Below are 26,755 nucleotides of genomic sequence, written 5' to 3'. Positions count from 1 at the left end.
GATCACTGGACCCTGAGACTGGTCCCTCACACACTGAGCCTCACATTCACACACACTTCAGCTGGGTCTGGATCACTGGACCCTGAGACTGGTCCCTCACACACTGAGCCTCACATTCACACACACTTCAGCTGGGTCTGGATCACTGGATCCTGAGACTGGTCCCTCACACACTGAGCCTCACATTCACACACACTTCAGCTGGGTCTGGATCACTGGACCCTGAGACTGGTCCCTCACACACTGATCCTCACATTCACACACACTTCAGCTGGGTCTGGATCACTGGACCCTGAGACTGGTCCCTCACAAACTGAGCCACACATTCACATACACTTCAGCTGGGTCTGGATCACTGTACCCTGAGACTGGTCCCTCAAACACTGATCCTCACATTCACACACACTTCAGCTGGGTCTGGATCACTGGACCCTGAGACTGGTCCCTCACACACTGAGCCTCACATTCACACACTCTTCAGCTGGGTCTGGATCACGAGACCCTGAGACTGGTCCCTCACACACTGAGCCTCACATTCACACACACTTCAGCTGGGTCTGGATCACTGGACCCTGAGACTGGTCCCTCACACACTGAGCCTCACATTCACACACACTTCAGCTGGGTCTAGATCACTGGACCCTGAGACTGGTCCCTAACACACTGATCCTCACATTCACACACACTTCAGCTGGGTCTGGATCACTAGACTCTGAGACTGGTCACTCACACACTGATCCTCACATTCACACACACTTCAGCTGGGTCTGGATCACTGGAACCTGAGATTGGTCCCTCACACACTGAGCCTCACATTCACACACACTTCAGCTGGGTCTGGATAACTAGAAACTGAGACTGGTCCCTCAAACACTGATCATCACATTCACACACACTTCAGCTGGGTCTGGATCACTGGACCCTGAGACTGGTCCCTCACACGCTGAGCCTCACATTCACACATACTTCAGCTGGGTCTGGATCACTGGGCCCTGAGACTGGTCCCTCACACACTGAGCCTCACATTCACACAAACTTCAGCTGGGTCTTGATCACTGGACCCTGAGGTTGGTCCCTCACACACTGAGCCTCACATTCACACACACACTTCAGCTGGGTCTGGATCACTGGACCCTGAGACTGGTCCCTCACACACTGATCCTCACATTCACACACACTTCAGCTGGGTCTGGATCACTGGACCCTGAGACTGGTCCCTCACACACTGAGCCTCACATTCACACACACTTCAGCTGGGTCTGGATGACTGGACCCTGAGACTGGTCCCTCACACACTGAGCCTCACATTCACACACACTTCAGCTGGGTCTGGATCACTGGATCCTGAGACTGGTCCCTCACACACTGAGCCTCACATTCACACACACTTCAGCTGGGTCTGGATCACTGGACCCTGAGACTGGTTCCTCACACACTGAGCCTCACATTCACACACACTTCAGCTGGGTCTGGATCACTGGACGCTGAGATTGGTCCCTCACACACTGAGCCTCACATTCACACACACTTCAGCTGGGTCTGGATCACTGGACCCTGAGGCTGGTCCCTCACACACTGATCCTCACATTCACACAAACTTCAGCTGGGTCTGGATCACTGGACCCTGAGACTGGTCCCTCACACACTGAGCCTCACATTCACAAACACTTCAGCTGGGTCTGGATCACTAGACCCTGAGACTGGTCCCTCACACACTGAGCCTCACAATCACACACACTTCAGCTGTGTCTGGATCACTGGACCCTGAGACTGGTCCCTTACACACTGAGCCTCACATTCACACATACTTCAGCTGGGTCTGGATCACTAGACCCTGAGACTGGTCCCTCACACACTGATCCTCACAGTCACACACACTTCAGCTGGGTCTGGATCACTGGACCCTGAGGTTGGTCCCTCACACACTGCGCCTCACATTCACACACACTTCAGCTGGATCTGGATCACTGGACCCTGAGACTGGTCCCTCACACACTGATCCTCACAGTCACACACACTTCAGCTGGGTCTGGATCACTGGACCCTGAGACTGGTCCCTCACACACTGAGTCTCACATTCACACACACTTCAGCTGGGTCTGGATCACTGGACCCTGAGACTGGTCCCTCACACACTGAGCCTCACATTCACACACACTTCAGCTGGATCTGGATCACTGGATCCTGAGACTGGTCCCTCACACACTGAGCCTCACATTCACACACACTTCAGCTGGATCTGGATCACTGGACCGTGAGACTGGTCCCTCACACACTGAGCCTCACATTCACACACACTTCAGCTGGGTCTGGATCACTGGACCCTGAGACTGGTCCTTCACACCCTGAGCCTCACATTCACACACACTTCAGCTGGGTCTGGATCACGAGACCCTGAGACTGGTCCCTCACACAATGAGCCTCACATTCACTCACACTTCAGCTGGGTCTGGATCACTGGACCCTGAGACTGGTCCCTCACACACTGAGCATTACATTCACACACACTTCAGCTGGGTCTGGATCACTGGACCCTGAGACTGGTCCCTCACACACTGAGCCTCACATTCACACACACTTCAGCTGGGTCTGGATCACTGGACCCTCAGACTGTTCCCTCACACACTGAGCCTCACATTCACACACACTTCAGCTGGGTCTGGATCACTGGACCCTGAGATTGGTCCCTCACACACTGAGCCTCACATTCACACACACTTCAGCTGGGTCTGGATCACTGGACCATGAGACTGGTCCATCACACACTGAGCCACACATTCACACACACTTCAGCTGGGTCTGGATCACTGGACCCTGAGACTGGTCCCTCACACACTGAGCCTCACATTCACACACACTCTTCAGCTGGGTCTGGATCACTGGACCCTGAGACTGGTCCCTCACACACTGAGCATCACATTCACACACACTTCAGCTGGGTCTGGATCACTGGACCCTGAGGCTGGTCCCTCACACACTGATCCTCACATTCACACACACTTCAGCTGGGTCTGGATCACTGGACCCTGAGACTGGTCCCTCACACACTGAGCCTCACATTCACAAACACTTCAGCTGGGTCTGGATCACTAGACCCTGAGACTGGTCCCTCACACACTGAGCCTCACATTCACACACACTTCAGCTGTGTCTGGATCACTGGACCCTGAGACTGGTCCCTCACACACTGAGCCTCACATTCACACACACTTCAGCTGGGTCTGGATCACTGGACCCTGAGACTGGTCCATCACACACTGAGCCTCACATTCACACACACTTCAGCTGGGTCTGGATCACTGGACCCTGAGATTGGTCCCTCACACACTGAGCCTCACATTCACACACACTTCAGCTGGGTCTGGATCACTGGACCCTGAGACTGGTCCATCACACACTGAGCCACACATTCACACACACTTCAGCTGGGTCTGGATCACTGGACCCTGAGACTGGTCCCTCACACACTGAGCCTCACATTCACACACACTCTTCAGCTGGGTCTGGATCACTGGACCCTGAGACTGGTCCCTCACACACTGAGCCTCACATTCACACACACTTCAGCTGGGTCTGGATCACTGGACCCTGAGACTGGTCCCTCACACACTGAGCCTCACATTCACACACACTTCAGCTGGGTCTGGATCACTGGATCCTGAGACTGGTCCCTCACACACTGAGCCTCACATTCACACACACTTCAGCTGGGTCTGGATCACTGGACCCTGAGACTGGTCCCTCACACACTGATCCTCACATTCACACACACTTCAGCTGGGTCTGGATCACTGGACCCTGAGACTGGTCCCTCACAAACTGAGCCACACATTCACATACACTTCAGCTGGGTCTGGATCACTGTACCCTGAGACTGGTCCCTCAAACACTGATCCTCACATTCACACACACTTCAGCTGGGTCTGGATCACTGGAACCTGAGATTGGTCCCTCACACACTGAGCCTCACATTCACACACACTTCAGCTGGGTCTGGATAACTAGAAACTGAGACTGGTCCCTCAAACACTGATCATCACATTCACACACACTTCAGCTGGGTCTGGATCACTGGACCCTGAGACTGGTCCCTCACACGCTGAGCCTCACATTCACACATACTTCAGCTGGGTCTGGATCACTGGGCCCTGAGACTGGTCCCTCACACACTGAGCCTCACATTCACACAAACTTCAGCTGGGTCTTGATCACTGGACCCTGAGGTTGGTCCCTCACACACTGAGCCTCACATTCACACACACACTTCAGCTGGGTCTGGATCACTGGACCCTGAGACTGGTCCCTCACACACTGATCCTCACATTCACACACACTTCAGCTGGGTCTGGATCACTGGACCCTGAGACTGGTCCCTCACACACTGAGCCTCACATTCACACACACTTCAGCTGGGTCTGGATGACTGGACCCTGAGACTGGTCCCTCACACACTGAGCCTCACATTCACACACACTTCAGCTGGGTCTGGATCACTGGATCCTGAGACTGGTCCCTCACACACTGAGCCTCACATTCACACACACTTCAGCTGGGTCTGGATCACTGGACCCTGAGACTGGTTCCTCACACACTGAGCCTCACATTCACACACACTTCAGCTGGGTCTGGATCACTGGACGCTGAGATTGGTCCCTCACACACTGAGCCTCACATTCACACACACTTCAGCTGGGTCTGGATCACTGGACCCTGAGGCTGGTCCCTCACACACTGATCCTCACATTCACACAAACTTCAGCTGGGTCTGGATCACTGGACCCTGAGACTGGTCCCTCACACACTGAGCCTCACATTCACAAACACTTCAGCTGGGTCTGGATCACTAGACCCTGAGACTGGTCCCTCACACACAGAGCCTCACAATCACACACACTTCAGCTGTGTCTGGATCACTGGACCCTGAGACTGGTCCCTTACACACTGAGCCTCACATTCACACATACTTCAGCTGGGTCTGGATCACTAGACCCTGAGACTGGTCCCTCACACACTGATCCTCACAGTCACACACACTTCAGCTGGGTCTGGATCACTGGACCCTGAGGTTGGTCCCTCACACACTGCGCCTCACATTCACACACACTTCAGCTGGATCTGGATCACTGGACCCTGAGACTGGTCCCTCACACACTGATCCTCACAGTCACACACACTTCAGCTGGGTCTGGATCACTGGACCCTGAGACTGGTCCCTCACACACTGAGTCTCACATTCACACACACTTCAGCTGGGTCTGGATCACTGGACCCTGAGACTGGTCCCTCACACACTGAGCCTCACATTCACACACACTTCAGCTGGATCTGGATCACTGGATCCTGAGACTGGTCCCTCACACACTGAGCCTCACATTCACACACACTTCAGCTGGATCTGGATCACTGGACCGTGAGACTGGTCCCTCACACACTGAGCCTCACATTCACACACACTTCAGCTGGGTCTGGATCACTGGACCCTGAGACTGGTCCTTCACACCCTGAGCCTCACATTCACACACACTTCAGCTGGGTCTGGATCACGAGACCCTGAGACTGGTCCCTCACACAATGAGCCTCACATTCACTCACACTTCAGCTGGGTCTGGATCACTGGACCCTGAGACTGGTCCCTCACACACTGAGCATTACATTCACACACACTTCAGCTGGGTCTGGATCACTGGACCCTGAGACTGGTCCCTCACACACTGAGCCTCACATTCACACACACTTCAGCTGGGTCTGGATCACTGGACCCTCAGACTGTTCCCTCACACACTGAGCCTCACATTCACACACACTTCAGCTGGGTCTGGATCACTGGACCCTGAGATTGGTCCCTCACACACTGAGCCTCACATTCACACACACTTCAGCTGGGTCTGGATCACTGGACCATGAGACTGGTCCATCACACACTGAGCCACACATTCACACACACTTCAGCTGGGTCTGGATCACTGGACCCTGAGACTGGTCCCTCACACACTGAGCCTCACATTCACACACACTCTTCAGCTGGGTCTGGATCACTGGACCCTGAGACTGGTCCCTCACACACTGAGCATCACATTCACACACACTTCAGCTGGGTCTGGATCACTGGACCCTGAGGCTGGTCCCTCACACACTGATCCTCACATTCACACACACTTCAGCTGGGTCTGGATCACTGGACCCTGAGACTGGTCCCTCACACACTGAGCCTCACATTCACAAACACTTCAGCTGGGTCTGGATCACTAGACCCTGAGACTGGTCCCTCACACACTGAGCCTCACATTCACACACACTTCAGCTGTGTCTGGATCACTGGACCCTGAGACTGGTCCCTCACACACTGAGCCTCACATTCACACACACTTCAGCTGGGTCTGGATCACTGGACCCTGAGACTGGTCCATCACACACTGAGCCTCACATTCACACACACTTCAGCTGGGTCTGGATCACTGGACCCTGAGATTGGTCCCTCACACACTGAGCCTCACATTCACACACACTTCAGCTGGGTCTGGATCACTGGACCCTGAGACTGGTCCATCACACACTGAGCCACACATTCACACACACTTCAGCTGGGTCTGGATCACTGGACCCTGAGACTGGTCCCTCACACACTGAGCCTCACATTCACACACACTCTTCAGCTGGGTCTGGATCACTGGACCCTGAGACTGGTCCCTCACACACTGAGCATCACATTCACACACACTTCAGCTGGGTCTGGATCACTGGACCCTGAGACTGGTCCCTCACACACTGAGCCTCACCTTCACAAACACTTCAGCTGGGTCTAGATCACTGGACCCTGAGACTGGTCCCTCACACACTGAGCATCACATTCACACACACTTCAGCTGGGTCTGGATCACTGGACCCTGAGACTGGTCCCTCACACACTGAGCCTCACATTCACACACACTTCAGCTGGGTCTGGATCACTGGATCCTGAGACTGGTCCCTCACACACTGAGCCTCACATTCACACACACTTCAGCTGGGTCTGCATCACTGGACCCTGAGACTGGTCCCTCACACACTGATCCTCACATTCACACACACTTCAGCTGGGTCTGGATCACTGGACCCTGAGACTGGTCCCTCACAAACTGAGCCACACATTCACATACACTTCAGCTGGGTCTGGATCACTGTACCCTGAGACTGGTCCCTCAAACACTGATCCTCACATTCACACACACTTCAGCTGGGTCTGGATCACTGGACCCTGAGACTGGTCCCTCACACACTGAGCCTCACATTCACACACTCTTCAGCTGGGTCTGGATCACGAGACCCTGAGACTGGTCCCTCACACACTGAGCCTCACATTCACACACACTTCAGCTGGGTCTGGATCACTGGACCCTGAGACTGGTCCCTCACACACTGAGCCTCACATTCACACACACTTCAGCTGGGTCTAGATCACTGGACCCTGAGACTGGTCCCTAACACACTGATCCTCACATTCACACACACTTCAGCTGGGTCTGGATCACTAGACTCTGAGACTGGTCACTCACACACTGATCCTCACATTCACACACACTTCAGCTGGGTCTGGATCACTGGAACCTGAGATTGGTCCCTCACACACTGAGCCTCACATTCACACACACTTCAGCTGGGTCTGGATAACTAGAAACTGAGACTGGTCCCTCAAACACTGATCATCACATTCACACACACTTCAGCTGGGTCTGGATCACTGGACACTGAGACTGGTCCCTCACACGCTGAGCCTCACATTCACACATACTTCAGCTGGGTCTGGATCACTGGGCCCTGAGACTGGTCCCTCACACACTGAGCCTCACATTCACACAAACTTCAGCTGGGTCTTGATCACTGGACCCTGAGGTTGGTCCCTCACACACTGAGCCTCACATTCACACACACACTTCAGCTGGGTCTGGATCACTGGACCCTGAGACTGGTCCCTCACACACTGATCCTCACATTCACACACACTTCAGCTGGGTCTGGATCACTGGACCCTGAGACTGGTCCCTCACACACTGAGCCTCACATTCACACACACTTCAGCTGGGTCTGGATGACTGGACCCTGAGACTGGTCCCTCACACACTGAGCCTCACATTCACACACACTTCAGCTGGGTCTGGATCACTGGATCCTGAGACTGGTCCCTCACACACTGAGCCTCACATTCACACACACTTCAGCTGGGTCTGGATCACTGGACCCTGAGACTGGTTCCTCACACACTGAGCCTCACATTCACACACACTTCAGCTGGGTCTGGATCACTGGACGCTGAGATTGGTCCCTCACACACTGAGCCTCACATTCACACACACTTCAGCTGGGTCTGGATCACTGGACCCTGAGGCTGGTCCCTCACACACTGATCCTCACATTCACACAAACTTCAGCTGGGTCTGGATCACTGGACCCTGAGACTGGTCCCTCACACACTGAGCCTCACATTCACAAACACTTCAGCTGGGTCTGGATCACTAGACCCTGAGACTGGTCCCTCACACACTGAGCCTCACAATCACACACACTTCAGCTGTGTCTGGATCACTGGACCCTGAGACTGGTCCCTTACACACTGAGCCTCACATTCACACATACTTCAGCTGGGTCTGGATCACTAGACCCTGAGACTGGTCCCTCACACACTGATCCTCACAGTCACACACACTTCAGCTGGGTCTGGATCACTGGACCCTGAGGTTGGTCCCTCACACACTGCGCCTCACATTCACACACACTTCAGCTGGATCTGGATCACTGGACCCTGAGACTGGTCCCTCACACACTGATCCTCACAGTCACACACACTTCAGCTGGGTCTGGATCACTGGACCCTGAGACTGGTCCCTCACACACTGAGTCTCACATTCACACACACTTCAGCTGGGTCTGGATCACTGGACCCTGAGACTGGTCCCTCACACACTGAGCCTCACATTCACACACACTTCAGCTGGATCTTGATCACTGGATCCTGAGACTGGTCCCTCACACACTGAGCCTCACATTCACACACACTTCAGCTGGATCTGGATCACTGGACCGTGAGACTGGTCCCTCACACACTGAGCCTCACATTCACACACACTTCAGCTGGGTCTGGATCACTGGACCCTGAGACTGGTCCTTCAAACCCTGAGCCTCACATTCACACACACTTCAGCTGGGTCTGGATCACGAGACCCTGAGACTGGTCCCTCACACAATGAGCCTCACATTCACTCACACTTCAGCTGGGTCTGGATCACTGGACCCTGAGACTGGTCCCTCACACACTGAGCATTACATTCACACACACTTCAGCTGGGTCTGGATCACTGGACCCTGAGACTGGTCCCTCACACACTGAGCCTCACATTCACACACACTTCAGCTGGGTCTGGATCACTGGACCCTGAGACTGTTCCCTCACACACTGAGCCTCACATTCACACACACTTCAGCTGGGTCTGGATCACTGGACCCTGAGATTGGTCCCTCACACACTGAGCCTCACATTCACACACACTTCAGCTGGGTCTGGATCACTGGACCATGAGACTGGTCCATCACACACTGAGCCACACATTCACACACACTTCAGCTGGGTCTGGATCACTGGACCCTGAGACTGGTCCCTCACACACTGAGCCTCACATTCACACACACTCTTCAGCTGGGTCTGGATCACTGGACCCTGAGACTGGTCCCTCACACACTGAGCATCACATTCACACACACTTCAGCTGGGTCTGGATCACTGGACCCTGAGGCTGGTCCCTCACACACTGATCCTCACATTCACACACACTTCAGCTGGGTCTGGATCACTGGACCCTGAGACTGGTCCCTCACACACTGAGCCTCACATTCACAAACACTTCAGCTGGGTCTGGATCACTAGACCCTGAGACTGGTCCCTCACACACTGAGCCTCACATTCACACACACTTCAGCTGTGTCTGGATCACTGGACCCTGAGACTGGTCCCTCACACACTGAGCCTCACATTCACACACACTTCAGCTGGGTCTGGATCACTGGACCCTGAGACTGGTCCATCACACACTGAGCCTCACATTCACACACACTTCAGCTGGGTCTGGATCACTGGACCCTGAGATTGGTCCCTCACACACTGAGCCTCACATTCACACACACTTCAGCTGGGTCTGGATCACTGGACCCTGAGACTGGTCCATCACACACTGAGCCACACATTCACACACACTTCAGCTGGGTCTGGATCACTGGACCCTGAGACTGGTCCCTCACACACTGAGCCTCACATTCACACACACTCTTCAGCTGGGTCTGGATCACTGGACCCTGAGACTGGTCCCTCACACACTGAGCATCACATTCACACACACTTCAGCTGGGTCTGGATCACTGGACCCTGAGACTGGTCCCTCACACACTGAGCCTCACCTTCACAAACACTTCAGCTGGGTCTAGATCACTGGACCCTGAGACTGGTCCCTCACACACTGATCCTCACATTCACACACACTTCAGCTGGGTCTGGATCACTAGACTCTGAGACTGGTCACTCACACACTGATCCTCACATTCACACACACTTCAGCTGGGTCTGGATCACTGGAACCTGAGATTGGTCCCTCACACACTGAGCCTCACATTCACACACACTTCAGCTGGGTCTGGATAACTAGAAACTGAGACTGGTCCCTCAAACACTGATCATCACATTCACACACACTTCAGCTGGGTCTGGATCACTGGACCCTGAGACTGGTCCCTCACACGCTGAGCCTCACATTCACACATACTTCAGCTGGGTCTGGATCACTGGGCCCTGAGACTGGTCCCTCACACACTGAGCCTCACATTCACACAAACTTCAGCTGGGTCTTGATCACTGGACCCTGAGGTTGGTCCCTCAAACACTGAGCCTCACATTCACACACACACTTCAGCTGGGTCTGGATCACTGGACCCTGAGACTGGTCCCTCACACACTGATTCTCACATTCACACACACTTCAGCTGGGTCTGGATCACTGGACCCTGAGATTGGTCCCTCACACACTGAGCCTCACATTCACACACACTTCAGCTGGGTCTGGATGACTGGACCCTGAGACTGGTCCCTCACACACTGAGCCTCACATTCACACACACTTCAGCTGGGTCTGGATCACTGGATCCTGAGACTGGTCCCTCACACACTGAGCCTCACATTCACACACACTTCAGCTGGGTCTGGATCACTGGACCCTGAGACTGGTTCCTCACACACTGAGCCTCACATTCACACACACTTCAGCTGGGTCTGGATCACTGGACGCTGAGATTGGTCCCTCACACACTGAGCCTCACATTCACACACACTTCAGCTGGGTCTGGATCACTGGACCCTGAGGCTGGTCCCTCACACACTGATCCTCACATTCACACAAACTTCAGCTGGGTCTGGATCACTGGACCCTGAGACTGGTCCCTCACACACTGAGCCTCACATTCACAAACACTTCAGCTGGGTCTGGATCACTAGACCCTGAGACTGGTCCCTCACACACTGAGCCTCACAATCACACACACTTCAGCTGTGTCTGGATCACTGGACCCTGAGACTGGTCCCTTACACACTGAGCCTCACATTCACACATACTTCAGCTGGGTCTGGATCACTAGACCCTGAGACTGGTCCCTCACACACTGATCCTCACAGTCACACACACTTCAGCTGGGTCTGGATCACTGGACCCTGAGGCTGGTCCCTCACACACTGCGCCTCACATTCACACACACTTCAGCTGGATCTGGATCACTGGACCCTGAGACTGGTCCCTCACACACTGATCCTCACAGTCACACACACTTCAGCTGGGTCTGGATCACTGGACCCTGAGACTGGTCCCTCACACACTGAGTCTCACATTCACACACACTTCAGCTGGGTCTGGATCACTGGACCCTGAGACTGGTCCCTCACACACTGAGCCTCACATTCACACACACTTCAGCTGGATCTGGATCACTGGATCCTGAGACTGGTCCCTCACACACTGAGCCTCACATTCACACACACTTCAGCTGGATCTGGATCACTGGACCGTGAGACTGGTCCCTCACACACTGAGCCTCACATTCACACACACTTCAGCTGGGTCTGGATCACTGGACCCTGAGACTGGTCCTTCACACCCTGAGCCTCACATTCACACACACTTCAGCTGGGTCTGGATCACGAGACCCTGAGACTGGTCCCTCACACACTGAGCCTCACATTCACTCACACTTCAGCTGGGTCTGGATCACTGGACCCTGAGACTGGTCCCTCACACACTGAGCATTACATTCACACACACTTCAGCTGGGTCTGGATCACTGGACCCTGAGACTGGTCCCTCACACACTGAGCCTCACATTCACACACACTTCAGCTGGGTCTGGATCACTGGACCCTCAGACTGTTCCCTCACACTCTGAGCCTCACATTCACACACACTTCAGCTGGGTCTGGATCACTGGACCCTGAGATTGGTCCCTCACACACTGAGCCTCACATTCACACACACTTCAGCTGGGTCTGGATCACTGGACCATGAGACTGGTCCATCACACACTGAGCCACACATTCACACACACTTCAGCTGGGTCTGGATCACTGGACCCTGAGACTGGTCCCTCACACACTGAGCCTCACATTCACACACACTTCTCAGCTGGGTCTGGATCACTGGACCCTGAGACTGGTCCCTCACACACTGAGCATCACATTCACACACACTTCAGCTGGGTCTGGATCACTGGACCCTGAGGCTGGTCCCTCACACACTGATCCTCACATTCACACACACTTCAGCTGGGTCTGGATCACTGGACCCTGAGACTGGTCCCTCACACACTGAGCCTCACATTCACAAACACTTCAGCTGGGTCTGGATCACTAGACCCTGAGACTGGTCCCTCAGACACTGAGCCTCACATTCACACACACTTCAGCTGTGTCTGGATCACTGGACGCTGAGACTGGTCCCTCACACACTGAGCCTCACATTCACACACACTTCAGCTGGGTCTGGATCACTGGACCCTGAGACTGGTCCATCACACACTGAGCCTCACATTCACACAAACTTCAGCTGGGTCTGGATCACTGGACCCTGAGATTGGTCCCTCACACACTGAGCCTCACATTCACACACACTTCAGCTGGGTCTGGATCACTGGACCCTGAGACTGGTCCATCACACACTGAGCCACACATTCACACACACTTCAGCTGGGTCTGGATCACTGGACCCTGAGACTGGTCCCTCACACACTGAGCCTCACATTCACACACACTCTTCAGCTGGGTCTGGATCACTGGACCCTGAGACTGGTCCCTCACACACTGAGCATCACATTCACACACACTTCAGCTGGGTCTGGATCACTGGACCCTGAGACTGGTCCCTCACACACTGAGCCTCACCTTCACAAACACTTCAGCTGGGTCTGGATCACTAGACCCTGAGACTGGTCCCTCACACACTGAGCCTCACATTCACACACACTTCAGCTGGCTCTGGATCACTGGACCCTGAGAGTAGTCCCTCACACACTGAGCCTCACATTCACACACACTTCAGCTGGGTCTGGATCACTGGACCCTGAGGCTGGTCCCTCACACACTGATCCTCACATTCACACACACTTCAGCTGGGTCTGGATCACTGGACCCTGAGACTGGTCCCTCACACACTGAGCCTCACATTCACAAACACTTCAGCTGGGTCTGGATCACTAGACCCTGAGACTGGTCCCTCACACACTGAGCCTCACATTCACACACACTTCAGCTGTGTCTGGATCACTGGACCCTGAGACTGGTCCCTCACACACTGAGCCTCACATTCACACACACTTCAGCTGGGTCTGGATCACTGGACCCTGAGACTGGTCCCTCACACACTGAGCCTCACATTCACACACACTTCAGCTGGGTCTGGATCACTGGACCCTGAGACTGGTCCCTCAAACACTGATCCTCACATTCACACACACTTCAGCTGGGTCTGGATAACTGGACCCTGAGACTGGTCCCTCACACACTGAGCCTCACATTCACACACTCTTCAGCTGGGTCTGGATCACGAGACCCTGAGACTGGTCCCTCACACACTGAGCCTCACATTCACACACACTTCAGCTCGGTCTGGATCACTGGACCCTGAGACTGGTCACTCACACACTGAGCCTCACATTCACACACGCTTCAGCTGGGTCTGGATCACTGGACCCTGAGACTGGTCCCTCACACACTGATCCTCACATTCACACACACTTCAGCTGGGTCTGGATCACTAGACTCTGAGACTGGTCCCTCACACACTGATCCTCACATTCACACACACTTCAGCTGGGTCTGGATCACTGGAACCTGAGACTGGTCCCTCACACACTGAGCCTCACATTCACACACACTTCAGCTGGGTCTGGATAACTAGAAACTGAGACTGGTCCCTCAAACACTGATCATCACATTCACACACACTTCAGCTGGGTCTGGATCACTGGACCCTGAGACTGGACCCTCACACGCTGAGCCTCACATTCACACATACTTCAGCTGGGTCTGGATCACTGGGCCCTGAGACTGGTCCCTCACACACTGAGCCTCACATTCACACACACTTCAGCTGGGTCTTGATCACTGGACCCTGAGGTTGGTCCCTCACACACTGAGCCTCACATTCACACACACACTTCAGCTGGGTCTGGATCACTGGACCCTGAGACTGGTCCCTCACACACTGATCCTCACATTCACACACACTTCAGCTGGGTCTGGATCACTGGACCCTGAGACTGGTCCCTCACACACTGAGCCTCACATTCACACACACTTCAGCTGGGTCTGGATCACTGGATCCTGAGACTGGTCCCTCACACACTGAGCCTCACATTCACACACACTTCAGCTGGGTCTGGATCACTGGACCCTGAGACTGGTCCCTCACACACTGATCCTCACATTCACACACACTTCAGCTGGGTCTGGATCACTGGACCCTGAGACTGGTCCCTCACAAACTGAGCCACACATTCACATACACTTCAGCTGGGTCTGGATCACTGTACCCTGAGACTGGTCCCTCAAACACTGATCCTCACATTCACACACACTTCAGCTGGGTCTGGATCACTGGACCCTGAGACTGGTCCCTCACACACTGAGCCTCACATTCACACACTCTTCAGCTGGGTCTGGATCACGAGACCCTGAGACTGGTCCCTCACACACTGAGCCTCACATTCACACACACTTCAGCTGGGTCTGGATCACTGGACCCTGAGACTGGTCCCTCACACACTGAGCCTCACATTCACACACACTTCAGCTGGGTCTAGATCACTGGACCCTGAGACTGGTCCCTCACACACTGATCCTCACATTCACACACACTTCAGCTGGGTCTGGATCACTGGAACCTGAGATTGGTCCCTCACACACTGAGCCTCACATTCACACACACTTCAGCTGGGTCTGGATAACTAGAAACTGAGACTGGTCCCTCAAACACTGATCATCACATTCACACACACTTCAGCTGGGTCTGGATCACTGGACCCTGAGACTGGTCCCTCACACGCTGAGCCTCACATTCACACATACTTCAGCTGGGTCTGGATCACTGGGCCCTGAGACTGGTCCCTCACACACTGAGCCTCACATTCACACACACTTCAGCTGGGTCTTGATCACTGGACCCTGAGGTTGGTCCCTCACACACTGAGCCTCACATTCACACACACACTTCAGCTGGGTCTGGATCACTGGACCCTGAGACTGGTCCCTCACACACTGATCCTCACATTCACACACACTTCAGCTGGGTCTGGATCACTGGACCCTGAGACTGGTCCCTCACACACTGAGCCTCACATTCACACACACTTCAGCTGGGTCAGGATGACTGGACCCTGAGACTGGTCCCTCACACACTGAGCCTCACATTCACACACACTTCAGCTGGGTCTGGATCACTGGATCCTGAGACTGGTCCCTCACACACTGAGCCTCACATTCACACACACTTCAGCTGGGTCTGGATCACTGGACCCTGAGACTGGTTCCTCACACACTGAGCCTCTCATTCACACACACTTCAGCTGGGTCTGGATCACTGGACGCTGAGATTGGTCCCTCACACACTGAGCCTCACATTCACACACAATTCAGCTGGGTCTGGATCACTGGACCCTGAGGCTGGTCCCTCACACACTGATCCTCACATTCACACACACTTCAGCTGGGTCTGGATCACTGGACCCTGAGTCTGGTCCCTCACACACTGAGCCTCACATTCACACACTCTTCAGCTGGGTCTGGATCACGAGACCCTGAGACTGGTCCCTCACACACTGAGCCTCACATTCACACACACTTCAGCTGGGTCTGGATCACTGGACCCTGAGACTGGTCCCTCACACACTGAGCCTCACATTCACACACACTTCAGCTGGGTCTAGATCACTGGACCCTGAGACTGGTCCCTCACACACTGATCCTCACATTCACACACACTTCAGCTGGGTCTGGATCACTAGACTCTGAGACTGGTCCCTCACACACTGATCCTCACATTCACACACACTTCAGCTGGGTCTGGATCACTGGAACCTGAGATTGGTCCCTCACACACTGAGCCTCACATTCACACACACTTCAGCTGGGTCTGGATAACTAGAAACTGAGACTGGTCCCTCAAACACTGATCATCACATTCACACACACTTCAGCTGGGTCTGGATCACTGGGCCCTGAGACTGGTCCCTCACACACTGAGCCTCACATTCACACACACTTCAGCTGGGTCTTGATCACTGGACCCTGAGGTTGGTCCCTCACGAACTGAGCCTCACATTCACACACACACTTCAGCTGGGTCTGGATCACTGGACCCTGAGACTGGTCCCTCACACACTGATCCTCACATTCACACACACTTCAGCTGGGTCTGGATCACTGGACCCTGAGACTGGTCCCTCACACACTGAGCCTCACATTCACACACACTTCAGCTGGGTCTGGATGACTGGACCCTGAGTCTGGTCCCACACACACTGAGCCTCACATTCACACACACTTCAGCTGGGTCTGGATCACTGGATCCTGAGACTGGTCCCTCACGCACTGAGCCTCACATTCACACACACTTCAGCTGGGTCTGGATCACTGGACCCTGAGACTGGTTCCTCACACACTGAGCCTCACATTCACACACACTTCAGCTGGGTCTGGATCACTGGACGCTGAGATTGGTCCCTCACACACTGAGCCTCACATTCACACACACTTCAGCTGGGTCTGGATCACTGGACCCTGAGGCTGGTCCCTCACACACTGATCCTCACATTCACACAAACTTCAGCTGGGTCTGGATCACTGGACCCTGAGACTGGTCCCTCACACACTGAGCCTCACATTCACAAACACTTCAGCTGGGTCTGGATCACTAGACCCTGAGACTGGTCCCTCACACACTGAGCCTCACAATCACACACACTTCAGCTGTGTCTGGATCACTGGACCCTGAGACTGGTCCCTTACACACTGAGCCTCACATTCACACATACTTCAGCTGGGTCTGGATCACTAGACCCTGAGACTGGTCCCTCACACACTGATCCTCACAGTCACACACACTTCAGCTGGGTCTGGATCACTGGACCCTGAGGCTGGTCCCTCACACACTGCGCCTCACATTCACACACACTTCAGCTGGATCTGGATCACTGGACCCTGAGACTGGTCCCTCACACACTGATCCTCACAGTCACACACACTTCAGCTGGGTCTGGATCACTGGACCCTGAGACTGGTCCCTCACACACTGAGTCTCACATTCACACACACTTCAGCTGGGTCTGGATCACTGGACCCTGAGACTGGTCCCTCACACACTGAGCCTCACATTCACACACACTTCAGCTGGATCTGGATCACTGGATCCTGAGACTGGTCCCTCACACACTGAGCCTCACATTCACACACACTTCAGCTGGATCTGGATCACTGGACCGTGAGACTGGTCCCTCACACACTGAGCCTCACATTCACACACACTTCAGCTGGGTCTGGATCACTGGACCCTGAGACTGGTCCCTCACACCCTGAGCCTCACATTCACACACACTTCAGCTGGGTCTGGATCACGAGACCCTGAGACTGGTCCCTCACACACTGAGCCTCACATTCACACATACTTCAGCTGGGTCTGGATCACTAGACCCTGAGACTGGTCCCTCACACACTGATCCTCACAGTCACACACACTTCAGCTGGGTCTGGATCACTGGACCCTGAGGCTGGTCCCTCACACACTGCGCCTCACATTCACACACACTTCAGCTGGATCTGGATCACTGGACCCTGAGACTGGTCCCTCACACACTGAGCATTACATTCACACACACTTCAGCTGGGTCTGGATCACTGGACCCTGAGACTGGTCCCTCACACACTGAGCCTCACATTCACACACACTTCAGCTGGGTCTGGATCACTGGACCCTCAGACTGTTCCCTCACACACTGAGCCTCACATTCACACACACTTCAGCTGAGTCTGGATCACTGGACCCTGAGATTGGTCCCTCACACACTGAGCCTCACATTCACACACACTTCAGCTGGGTCTGGATCACTGGACCATGAGACTGGTCCATCACACACTGAGCCACACATTCACACACACTTCAGCTGGGTCTGGATCACTGGACCCTGAGACTGGTCCCTCACACACTGAGCCTCACATTCACACACACTCTTCAGCTGGGTCTGGATCACTGGACCCTGAGACTGGTCCCTCACACACTGAGCATCACATTCACACACACTTCAGCTGGGTCTGGATCACTGGACCCTGAGGCTGGTCCCTCACACACTGATCCTCACATTCACACACACTTCAGCTGGGTCTGGATCACTGGACCCTGAGACTGGTCCCTCACACACTGAGCCTCACATTCACAAACACTTCAGCTGGGTCTGGATCACTAGACCCTGAGACTGGTCCCTCACACACTGAGCCTCACATTCACACACACTTCAGCTGTGTCTGGATCACTGGACCCTGAGACTGGTCCCTCACACACTGAGCCTCACATTCACACACACTTCAGCTGGGTCTGGATCACTGGACCCTGAGACTGGTCCATCACACACTGAGCCTCACATTCACACACACTTCAGCTGGGTCTGGATCACTGGACCCTGAGATTGGTCCCTCACACACTGAGCCTCACATTCACACACACTTCAGCTGGGTCTGGATCACTGGACCCTGAGACTGGTCCATCACACACTGAGCCACACATTCACACACACTTCAGCTGGGTCTGGATCACTGGACCCTGAGACTGGTCCCTCACACACTGAGCCTCGCATTCACACACACTCTTCAGCTGGGTCTGGATCACTGGACCCTGAGACTGGTCCCTCACACACTGAGCATCACATTCACACACACTTCAGCTGGGTCTGGATCACTGGACCCTGAGACTGGTCCCTCACACACTGAGCCTCACCTTCACAAACACTTCAGCTGGGTCTGGATCACTAGACCCTGAGACTGGTCCCTCACACACTGAGCCTCACATTCACACACACTTCAGCTGGCTCTGGATCACTGGACCCTGAGAGTAGTCCCTCACACACTGAGCCTCACATTCACACACACTTCAGCTGGGTCTGGATCACTGGACCCTGAGGCTGGTCCCTCACACACTGATCCTCACATTCACACACACTTCAGCTGGGTCTGGATCACTGGACCCTGAGACTGGTCCCTCACACACTGAGCCTCACATTCACAAACACTTCAGCTGGGTCTGGATCACTAGACCCTGAGACTGGTCCCTCACACACTGAGCCACACATTCACACACACTTCAGCTGTGTCTGGATCACTGGACCCTGAGACTGGTCCCTCACACACTGAGCCTCACATTCACACACACTTCAGCTGGGTCTGGATCACTGGACCCTGAGACTGGTCCCTCACACACTGAGCCTCACATTCACACACACTTCAGCTGGGTCTGGATCACTGGACCCTGAGACTGGTCCCTCACACACTGAGCCTCACATTCACACACACTTCAGCTGGGTCTGGATCACTGGACCCTGAGACTGGTCCCTCACACACTGAGCTTCACATTCACACACACTTCAGCTGTGTCTGGATCACTGGACCCTGAGACTGGTCCCTCACACACTGAGCCTCACATTCACACACACTTCAGCTGGGTCTGGATCACTGGACCCTGAGACTGGTCCCTCACACACTGAGCCGCACATTCACACACACTTCAGCTGGGTCTGGATCACTGGACCCTGAGATTGGTCCCTCACACACTGAGCCTCACATTCACACACACTTCAGCTGGGTCTGGATCACTGGACCCAGAGATTGGTCCCTCACACACTGAGCCTCACATTCACACACACTTCAGCTGGGTCTGGATCACTGGACCCTGAGACTGGTCCATCACACACTGAGCCACACATTCACACACACTTCAGCTGGGTCTGGATCACTGGACCCTGAGACTGGTCCCTCACACACTGAGCCTCACATTCACACACACTCTTCAGCTGGGTCTGGATCACTGGACCCTGAGACTGGTCCCTCACACACTGAGCATCACATTCACACACACTTCAGCTGGGTCTGGATCACTGGACCCTGAGACTGGTCCCTCACACACTGAGCCTCACCTTCACAAACACTTCAGCTGGGTCTGGATCACTAGACCCTGAGACTGGTCCCTCACACACTGAGCCTCACATTCACACACACTTCAGCTGGCTCTGGATCACTGGACCCTGAGAGTAGTCCCTCACACACTGAGCCTCACATTCACACACACTTCAGCTGGGTCTGGATCACTGGACCCTGAGGCTGGTCCCTCACACACTGATCCTCACATTCACACACACTTCAGCTGGGTCTGGATCACTGGACCCTGAGACTGGTCCCTCACACACTGAGCCTCACATTCACAAACACTTCAGCTGGGTCTGGATCACTAGACCCTGAGACTGGTCCCTCACACACTGAGCCTCACATTCACACACACTTCAGCTGTGTCTGGATCACTGGACCCTGAGACTGGTCCCTCACACACTGAGCCTCACATTCACACACACTTCAGCTGGGTCTGGATCACTGGACCCTGAGACTGGTCCCTCACACACTGAGCCTCACATTCACACACACTTCAGCTGGGTCTGGATCACTGGACCCTGAGACTGGTCCCTCACACACTGAGCCTCACATTCACACACACTTCAGCTGGGTCTGGATCACTGGACCCTGAGACTGGTCCCTCACACACTGAGCTTCACATTCACACACACTTCAGCTGTGTCTGGATCACTGGACCCTGAGACTGGTCCCTCACACACTGAGCCTCACATTCACACACACTTCAGCTGGGTCTGGATCACTGGACCCTGAGACTGGTCCCTCACACACTGAGCCGCACATTCACACACACTTCAGCTGGGTCTGGATCACTGGACCCTGAGATTGGTCCCTCACACACTGAGCCTCACATTCACACACACTTCAGCTGGGTCTGGATCACTGGACCCTGAGAATGGTCCATCACACACTGAGCCACACATTCACACACACTTCAGCTGGGTCTGGATCACTGGACCCTGAGACTGGACCCTCACACACTGAGCCTCACATTCACACACACTCTTCAGCTGGGTCTGGATCACTGGACGCTGAGACTGGTCCCTCACACACTGAGCATCACATTCACACACACTTCAGCTGAGTCTGGATCACTGGACCCTGAGACTGGTCCCTCACACACTGAGCCTCACATTCACAAACACTTCAGCTGGGTCTGGATCACTAGACCCTGAGACTGGTCCCTCACACACTGAGCCTCACATTCACACAAACTTCAGCTGGCTCTGGATCACTGGACCCTGAGAGTAGTCCCTCACACACTGAGCCTCACATTCACACACACTTCAGCTGGGTCTGGATCACTGGACCCTGAGGCTGGTCCCTCACACACTGATCCTCACATTCACACACACTTCAGCTGGGTCTGGATCACTGGACCCTGAGACTGGTCCCTCACACACTGAGCCTCACATTCACACACACTTCAGCTGGGTCTGGATCACTGGACCCTGAGACTGGTCCCTCACACACTGAGCTTCACATTCACACACACTTCAGCTGGGTCTGGATCACTGGACCCTGAGACTGGTCCCTCACACACTGAGTCTCACATTCACACACACTTCAGCTGGGTCTGGATCACTGGACCCTGAGACTGGTCCCTCACACACTGAGCTTCACATTCACACACACTTCAGCTGGGCCTGGATCACTAGACCCTGAGACTGGTCCCTCACACACTGATCCTCACATTCACACACACTTCAGCTGGGTCTGGATCACTAGACACTGAGACTGGTCCCTCACACACTGAGCCTCACATTCACACACACTTCAGCTGGGTCTGGATCACTGGACCCTGAGACTGGTCCCTCACACACTGAGCCTTACATTCACACACACTTCAGCTGGGTCTGGATCACTGGACCCTGAGACTGGTCCCTCACACACTGAGCCTCACATTCACACACACTTCAGCTGGGTCTGGATCACTGGACCCTCAGACTGGTCCCTCACACACTGAGCCTCACATTCACACACACTTCAGCTGGGTCTGGATCACTGGACCCTGAGACTGGTCCATCACACACTGAGCCACACATTCACACACACTTCAGCTGGGTCTGGATCACTGGACCCTGAGACTGGTCCCTCACACACTGAGCCTCACATTCACACACACTCTTCAGCTGGGTCTGGATCACTGGACCCTGAGACTGGTCCCTCACACACTGAGCCTCACATTCACACACACTTCAGCTGGGTCTGGATCACTGGACCCTGAGACTGGTCCCTCACACACTGAGCCTCACATTCACAAACACTTCAGCTGGGTCTGGATCACTAGACCCTGAGACTGGTCCCTCACACACTGAGCCTCACATTCACACACACTTCAGCTTGCTCTGGATCACTGGACCCTGAGAGTAGTCCCTCACACACTGAGCCTCACATTCACACACACTTCAGCTGGGTCTGGATCACTGGAGCCTGAGGCTGGTCCCTCACACACTGATCCTCACATTCACACACACGTCAGCTGGGTCTGGATCACTGGACCCTGAGACTGGTCCCTCACACACTGAGCCTCACATTCACACACACTTCAGCTGGGTCTGGATCACTGGACCCTGAGACTGGTCCCTCACACACTGAGCCTTACATTCACACACACTTCAGCTGGGTCTGGATCACTGGACCCTGAGACTGGTCCCTCACACACTGAGCCTCACATTCACACACACTTCAGCTGGGTCTGGATCACTGGACCCTGAGATTGGTCCCTCACACACTGAGCCTCACATTCACACACACTTCAGCTGGGTCTGGATCACTGGACCCTCAGACTGGTCCCTCACACACTGAGCCTCACATTCACACACACTTCAGCTGGGTCTGGATCACTGGACCCTGAGATTGGTCCCTCACAAACTGAGCCTCACATTCACACACACTTCAGCTGTGTCTGGATCACTGGACCCTGAGACTGGTCCCTCACACACTGAGCTTCACATTCACAAACACTTCAGCTGGGCCTGGATCACTAGACCCTGAGACTGGTCCCTCACACACTGATCCTCACATTCACACACACTTCAGCTGGGTCTGGATCACTAGACACTGAGACTGGTCCCTCACACACTGAGCCTCACATTCACACACACTTCAGCTGGGTCTGGATCACTGGACCCTGAGACTGGTCCCTCACATACTGAGCCTTACATTCACACACACTTCAGCTGGGTCTGGATCACTGGACCCTGAGACTGGTCCCTCACACACTGAGCCTCACATTCACACACACTTCAGCTTGGTCTGGATCACTGGACCCTCAGACTGGTCCCTCACACACTGAGCCTCACATTCACACACACTTCAGCTGGGTCTGGATCACTGGACCCTGAGACTGGTCCATCACACACTGAGCCACACATTCACACACACTTCAGCTGGGTCTGGATCACTGGACCCTGAGACTGGTCCCTCACACACTGAGCCTCACATTCACACACATTCTTCAGCTGGGTCTGGATCACTGGACCCTGAGACTGGTCCCTCACACACTGAGCATCACATTCACACACACTTCAGCTGGGTCTGGATCACTGGACCCTGAGACTGGTCCCTCACACACTGAGCCTCACATTCACAAACACTTCAGCTGGGTCTGGATCACTAGACCCTGAGACTGGTCCCTCACACACTGAGCCTCACATTCACACACACTTCAGCTGGCTCTGGATCACTGGACCCTGAGAGTAGTCCCTCACACACTGAGCCTCACATTCACACACACTTCAGCTGGGTCTGGATCACTGGACCCTGAGGCTGGTCCCTCACACACTGATCCTCACATTCACACACACTTCAGCTGGGTCTGGATCACTGGACCCTGAGACTGGTCCCTCACACACTGAGCCTCACATTCACACACACTTCAGCTGGGTCTGGATCACTGGACCCTGAGACTGGTCCCTCACACACTGAGCTTCACATTCACACACACTTCAGCTGGGTCTGGATCACTGGACCCTGAGACTGGTCCCTCACACACTGAGTCTCACATTCACACACACTTCAGCTGGGTCTGGATCACTGGTCCCTGAGACTGGTCCCTCACACACTGAGCTTCACATTCACACACACTTCAGCTGGGCCTGGATCACTAGACCCTGAGACTGGTCCCTCACACACTGATCCTCACATTCACACACACTTCAGCTGGGTCTGGATCACTGGACACTGAGACTGGTCCCTCACACACTGAGCCTCACATTCACACACACTTCAGCTGGGTCTGGATCACTGGACCCTGAGACTGGTCCCTCACACACTGAGCCTTACATTCACACACACTTCAGCTGGGTCTGGATCACTGGACCCTGAGACTGGTCCCTCACACACTGAGCCTCACATTCACACACACTTCAGCTGGGTCTGGATCACTGGACCCTCAGACTGGTCCCTCACACACTGAGCCTCACATTCACACACACTTCAGCTGGGTCTGGATCACTGGACCCTGAGATTGGTCCCTCACACACTGAGCCTCACATTCACACACACTTCAGCTGGGTCTGGATCACTGGACCCTGAGACTGGTCCATCACACACTGAGCCACACATTCACACACACTTCAGCTGGGTCTGGATCACTGGACCCTGAGACTGGTCCCTCACACACTGAGCCTCACATTCACACACACTCTTCAGCTGGGTCTGGATCACTGGACCCTGAGACTGGTCCCTCACACACTGAGCATCACATTCACACACACTTCAGCTGGGTCTGGATCACTGGACCCTGAGACTGGTCCCTCACACACTGAGCCTCACATTCACAAACACTTCAGCTGGGTCTGGATCACTAGACCCTGAGACTGGTCCCTCACACACTGAGCCTCACATTCACACACACTTCAGCTGGGTCTGGATCACTGGACCCTGAGCGTAGTCCCTCACACACTGAGCCTCACATTCACACACACTTCAGCTGGGTCTGGATCACTGGACCCTGAGGCTGGTCCCTCACACACTGATCCTCACATTCACACACACTTCAGCTGGGTCTGGATCACTGGACCCTGAGACTGGTCCCTCACACACTGAGCCTCACATTCACAAACACTTCAGCTGGGTCTGGATCACTGGATCCTGAGACTGGTCCCTCACACACTGAGCCTCACATTCACACACACTTCAGCTGGGTCTGGATCACTGGACCCTGAGACTGGTCCCTCACACACTGAGCCTCACATTCACACACACTTCAGCTGGGTCTGGATCACTGGACCCTGAGACTGGTCCCTCACACACTGAGCCTCAGATTCACACACACTTCAGCTGGGTCTGGATCACTGGACCCTGAGACTGGTCCCTCACACACTGAGCTTCACCTTCACACACACTTCAGCTGGGTCTGGATCACTGGACCCTGAGACTGGTCCCTCACACACTGAGCTTCACATTCACACACACTTCAGCTGGGCCTGGATCACTAGACCCTGAGACTGGTCTCTCACACACTGATCCTCACATTCACACACACTTCAGCTGGGTCTGGATCACTAGACACTGAGACTGGTCCCTCACACACTGAGCCTCACATTCACACACACTTCAGCTGGGTCTGGATCACTGGACACTGAGACTGGTCCCTCACACACTGATCCTCACATTCACACACACTTCAGCTGGGTCTGGATCACTGGACCCTGAGACTGGTCCCTCACACACTGAGCCTCACATTCACACACACTTCAGCTGGGTCTGGATCACTGGACCCTGAGACTGGTCCCTCACACACTGAGCCTCACATTCACAAACACTTCAGCTGGGTCTGGATCACTAGACCCTGAGACTGGGCCCTCACACACTGAGCCTCACATTCACACACACTTCAGCTGGGTCTGGATCACTGGACCCTGAGAGTAGTCCCTCACACACTGAGCCTCACATTCACATACACTTCAGCTGGGTCTGGATCACTGGACCCTGAGGCTGGTCCCTCACACACTGATCCTCACATTCACACACACTTCAGCTGGGTCTGGATCACTGGACCCTGAGACTGGTCCCTCACACACTGAGCCT

This window comes from Pristiophorus japonicus, unplaced genomic scaffold (genome assembly GCF_044704955.1).
Source record: "Pristiophorus japonicus isolate sPriJap1 unplaced genomic scaffold, sPriJap1.hap1 HAP1_SCAFFOLD_254, whole genome shotgun sequence".
Classification (NCBI taxonomy): domain Eukaryota; kingdom Metazoa; phylum Chordata; class Chondrichthyes; family Pristiophoridae; genus Pristiophorus; species Pristiophorus japonicus.
This window is presented reverse-complemented; position numbering follows the sequence as displayed.